This window comes from Vipera berus (genome assembly GCF_964194415.1).
Source record: "Vipera berus genome assembly, chromosome: 12".
Taxonomy (NCBI): domain Eukaryota; kingdom Metazoa; phylum Chordata; class Lepidosauria; order Squamata; family Viperidae; genus Vipera; species Vipera berus.
In genome coordinates, this window is record NC_138215.1 from 12,009,038 (window position 1) to 12,015,037 (window position 6,000).

Here is a 6,000-nt window from a genome sequence, read left to right on the forward strand (position 1 = left end):
TTCCCCAGACCTCCCTTCCTGGCTCACTTGCTCTGCACGGGGTGGTGGTGGGGCAGGGGGGGCAGCCCTAGCCATCTAGCTATCTCTCACCCAGATGCTGCTCCTTCTCAGACTCCTTCTTTGATCTTGGGGGCCCAAGTAGCCTGGCTAAGGGTGACAACTATTTTCTTTCTGTCTCTCTGATAAACAGCGAGCGGCTTTATCAGGAAAAACCAGCCTGTCTCCTGGTCCCCAAACAAGGAAGCCTTGTCTAGAAAGGAGGAGGGTAAAATGTATTTGCCTCTGAAGTTACCTTTTCAAGGTATCCTGTGCTGGATAGGCAAAGTCTGAGATCCACACACTTCTTATTTCAGCAGGCTTCTCTCTTGCACCCGAGACCTGTTCCTTGCTATTTGCAGTCTGGCCTCACTGAACAGTATTATGTTCCCGAAGAAGGAGCTGCCGTTGTCTGTAAATGTTTCTTTGTATTTGTATTTACAGACTGAGCACATGGGGAATTCAGATTTATTAAAAGTAAAAGCGAGAAACAATGGGGGGGAAAGTAATCAAGGAGAGAAGCAACCTAGAACTAAGGAGAAATTCCCAGACACTTAGAACAATTAACCAGTGGAACAACTTGCCTCCAGAAGTTGTGGATGCTCCAACACTGGAAGTTTTTAAGAAGAGACTGGACAGCCATTTGTCTGGAATGGCATAGGGTCTCCTGCCTGAGCAGGGGGTCGGACTAGATGACCTCCAAGTTCCCTTCCAACTCTGTTATTCTGTTAAACGTCTTCTCCTGCCTTCCTTCTAGGATTCTAGGTAGCTCCTGCAGGGATCTGTCTTTATTCAGCAAAAAAAAAATCCAGAAAAAAATCAATGGCAAACAACTTCCACATCTTTGTCAAAGAAAGAACATGAAGGTATCTACCAACAGTCATCTATCAACAGAGATCTATCAACAGCTATCCACAGATCCTGAGAATGCAGAGAAGGGAGAAAGGTCATCATTATAGGAGCTGTCACAGAAAACATTCCTGAGTCCAAAGGAGAGGGGAAAATGGAAAGAAAAAGACTCAGACCAACTCCACCTTATTTCGGCTTGGTATAAATTGAGCTAAAGAATCGCTTTCAAGATATTGTTGCATTACACTGCCAAGCAGGAAGATCTAGCAAGGAAATCCAAGTCTTTCTTCTTTCCTGAGTTTTCCTGCTTAAGGCATCTAACTCCCAGGAGCTAAGCTCAACAACACAAAGGGTTTTTTACTTTTTATCCAGCCCAGACACTACTTTTTGGAATGCAGGCTTGGCTCACCAAGTCAAAGGTCAAACTTTGACCTGGGGAAAAAATTGCACACATTTACTTTAAACTACACCTTGGGGCCTTCAATCCATAAGATTTAGGGTTCGCATCAGAGTTACGATTTGTTACTTATATACATTACCCACATTGGGTAATGGTGGAGCAGTGGGCTAATGCCTCCTTAAGTAACACCAGCTGCCTGCAATTAGTGCAGGTTCGCATCCCACCAGGCTCAAGGTTGACTCAGCCTTCCATCCTTCCGAGGTAGGTAAAATGAGGACCCAGATTGTTGGGGGCAATTAAGCTGACTTTGTAATAATGCCGCTTGGGGGTGTGTGTGAAAGCCCTAATGAGCAGGCATATACACAGAATGAAGGCTACTGCTAAGCTTGTAAGCTGCCCTGAGTCTTCGGAGAAGGGCGGGATATAAATGGAATTAAAATTAAAAAATATATATATATTTTATATGCATCCCAAGACGATTCCTCTTCACTCAGTGTGTGAAGCCAAAAGGTTGAGCAACCGTGCCTGAGTGATGGAAAGACCCCCATAGCAATACTTACCACTGCTCTTTGGTTGTTAAAAGTCGAGTGTGTGCATTAACACCCTCCCGGACCTCTGACACAAATTTATCTCCAGTCCATCCAGCCCCATTTCTACATGCCTGTAGGGGACAAATATAGGATCTCTGTTTAATCAAATGCAAGAATACAGATGTGATTCCCCAGTGTTGCATTTGGTGATTAGTTATCAATGGTCTAGTCTAGCCAACCACTCTGGAATCTCTCTGTGTAATCTCTCATCCCAAAATTTATTCAACCGTGCTTAACATGCGCTGAAATAATTCCCTACCACCCGTTGAGGCTCTGGAGGAAAACACATTTATTTGCTTCAGGTTTGGATTAGGTGTTTTGTTTTTTTTAATCTCTGAGCACTTATGTCTGTCATTATTTTCATACGCTCTGGAGTCCTTGTGGATTATTCTCCGTCATGTAGAAACATTATCAGTTTGGGTTGCTGTGTTGCAGCCATAGACCTTGTCGTATCTAGATCTGCTGAGGGGAACAGTATGCTATCAGGAGCATAATAAAAATATGTTGTTCTTAAAATAAAATGGAAAGCTCTAAAAACCTAGGCATTTCCTAGCACAAGACTTCTCGTTATACGGCAAAATATGTTGTACATCCAAGAACTGTTCCATAGACTCTTCCTCTCTTTCTTGCTCCCACGTGGCTTAATAAAAATAGCTTGGCAACGGATGAGTACAAGAAATGCTGAAACATTTAATAGAGGTTAAAAATCTGATTGAAGTGCAGGAGGGGGAACCTGGCTACACAGAAGGAAGAGGAGATTGAAGGTTTCATGTATCACACAGTGCTGTTGATTTTGGATTAGAATTTTTCTAATCAGGCGCCAGAATGTGAGCGATGGTGCCGGGAAAAGAACATTGGTTCAGATGAAACCCCAGTTGAGCAGGTTATCCCCCAACTTCCACGAAGCGCTTTTGTTGTTTCTTGGAATGAACTCCCTCCATTCAATACCGATGATGGTCATTTTGCAAAACCCAACATTGGGATTATTATTTTTTTAGTGCTAGCTTGAGAAATGTCCTTGCATTCCCCACCCCATCCATTCACACTTGGTTTGATGGAAGGGAATTTGCCTCTGAAACAAACCGTAAAGTGGGTGTGTGGGGTCCCTAACAATGCTTCGAGCTCTAAGCATAGTGCTTATGAGCAGCATCCTGAATACCAGGCAGCGAGCTTCCTATGATCTTCTCGGCTCTTAAAAAGGTAAAAGGTCTCGTATGCACCGTTGGCATAAACATTGGGTTAACCGTCTAAAAAACATGTTTGTTTTTTAGAGTGTTTGCTCTTGTTCCTCTGCTGTTTTCGGAAGTGTTGCCCTCTCTAACACCTCCACAATCATGGGATGCACAATTTCCAATGCCAAAGATGCTGAGTCACCTACTCCATTGTTTCAGGTAAAGGAAAATGCCGCCTGCTGTCTTGCGTGTGGCAAGGGAGCACAAATGGCTCCCAGGAGGTTTCAGGAATGTACAGAGGTGTGCACGGCCCGTTCCTGGAAACAGAGCTGATTGAAGATTCAAGGTCTTGATTGCAGTTCCTTGCCAAGGATTACAAATCTCTACAAAGGTACTAGGACCAATTTCTTCAGTGTTACAGAAAATAGCTTGGGCTTCCGTTGACTGACTCGGTGTAACTCCAAGGAACAAGACAGCTCAACGCTCTGCCCCAGGGTTTTCTGGCCTCCCCTTACATCACCGAAGGGGGAAATGGCCACTGATTGCTACCGCATGAATTATGCTTAGCCAAGAGCAGGGGTCTTCCAACTTGGCCCTTTTATGACTTGAGGAATTCTGGGAGTTGAAGTCCACAAGTCATAAAAGAGCCAAGTTTGAAGACCCTTGGCCAAGAGAGTGGGGTGCTAAGGCAAAGCCCAGCGATCTTGGGTAGGAAAGGAGTGTTGAAAGGAATACTGCAGAGAAATAACTTCAAATTGCAACTAAACTGAGGGAGGATTGTGTTTAACAGAATAACAGAGTTGGAAGGGACCTTAGAGGTCTCAAGCTGGAGACCCTACAGTGTATCATTCCAGACAAGTGGCTGTCCAGTCTCTTCTGAAAAATCTCCAGTGATGTAGCACCCACAACTTATGAAGGGAAGATGTTCCACCAGTTCAGACATGTCAAACACAAGGCCTGGGGGGTGGATCCGGCCTGCGAAGTGGTTTCATGCGGCCCGCGAAGCCATCCTGGAAACAGTGAGGGAACGGCCCCCACTGCCTTGGCCCTGGCCCAGAGACCCTCCTTCTGCCAGAGACCCTCAGATCTGTCCCACTCCTGCCCAGGCCCCCATAGGCACCCTTGATGCGAACGATGCAGAGCTGGCCACGCCCACCCAGTAGGCCATACGCACTCTAGCCACGCCCACCCAGTAGGCCACGCCCACCCGGCCCCTTGAGGGCAACCTCAACGCTGATGTGGCCCTCAATGAAATTGAATTTGACACCCCTGCGCTAGTTAATTATTCTTACTGTCAGAAAATTTCTCCTCAGTTCTAGGATGCTGCTTCCCTTCATTAATTTCTATCCATTGTTTCTTGTCTTGCCTTCTAGTACTTTGGAAAACAGATTGACACCCTCTTCTTTGCGGCAGCCCCTCAGATGTTAGAGCATTGCTTATCCTGTCACTCCTGGTCCTTCTTTTCACTAGACTGGCCATACGCAATTTCTGCAACCGTTCTTCGTATGCTTTAGCCTCTAGTCTAGGCCCCTAATCATCTTTGTTGTTCTTTTCTGTTTCCAAATTTTGTTCTGCATTTCCTTGAAAAGATATTTCATGGCATTAAAATTATTCCAGGGGAGCATAAACGGGGAGGCATGCATTTAAAAGTCCACGCATTATGAAGCTGCAAATGCTGCAAGACTCTGTGCTGCACTAAACACAAAACAAATTAAAAATTAAACACCTGTGTGCACAAATGGCTAAGGTTGGTTAGACTGAGTTTTGGTTAGGATTTTTTTTTATGGCTAAAAGCCTTTGCAGGCTCTCCCTGCTTTCATTAGAGGGACACAAACATGCTGTAGTTGTGCCTTCAGTCCATTACAATGCATACAGAAGAGGGACAGGAATTATGTTGTGAGACTATTTTCAACACTGTCCCTCTCCCCTTGCCCCTTCCGCAGTTATGGCTAGAATGAACTAACTCAGTTGATTATTTTGAACAATAAAAGTCAGTCACCATGTAAAGTATGCTGGGTTAACCAAGCTTGTAAACCTCCACTATATATATCTGTTCTAAATCATAATGTCTCACTGAAGATTTTCTGTGGCTACCTATGGAATCCAGAAACACTCCTGCAAGTAAAAGACAAACGCATTGTTTAATGACCCGGGTGCCATTCTTTCTTTTTTTTTTCTTCCTTCCTTTAAAAGCACATCTTAGAAAATTAAGTCCTTTCTGAGAGACTGGAAAGTCCCAGCCAAGGTAACCCATGAGCAGACCAGGGGGTGTGGGTGCAACATTGCTTGCTCCTTCAGAAGGGGTGCATCCCCGGTGGTAATTGTTCCTGGGGATAACTCCAGGGTAATCATTCAGCTGTCACAGATTGGCAAAAGCCTCTGGGTCACCATGACCCAACACATCATATTCAAAGCTGGAGGTGGATGCCTACAGGAGGAAAAGTAGAGCTTAGTTCTCTTTGGAGGCACCCATGGCCCAAATCTGCAAGGACCTCCCTTATTCATGTCCAGCAATAATTCAGCAAGATCGAGAAGCTTTATGTCTCGATTCTGTACGGTCAACCATTCTTACTGTGTTTATTGGGCACAGTCACATGACCTCTTCTCCTACCTACTGCCAGCGTCAACACCCCTCCGTCCTGTGCGCTCCCACAGAGAGGGCCTCCTCAGGGTGCCACCGGTCAGAGAATGCCGGCTGGTGGCCCCCAGGGGGAGAGCATTCTCAGTGGGTGCGCCAACCCTTTGGAATTGCTTGCCTGCCGAAATCCGGATGGCCCCCGACCTTCGCACCTTCCGACGTGACTTAAAAACCTACCTATTCCAGCAAGCCGGCCTGGCCTGATAGATTTTGGGGTTTCATTTATCTTACTATTGTTTCTACTGTATACTTACCTTGCTCTGTACACCGCCCCGAGTCCTTCGGGAGAAGGGCGGTATATAAAAACAAACAAAC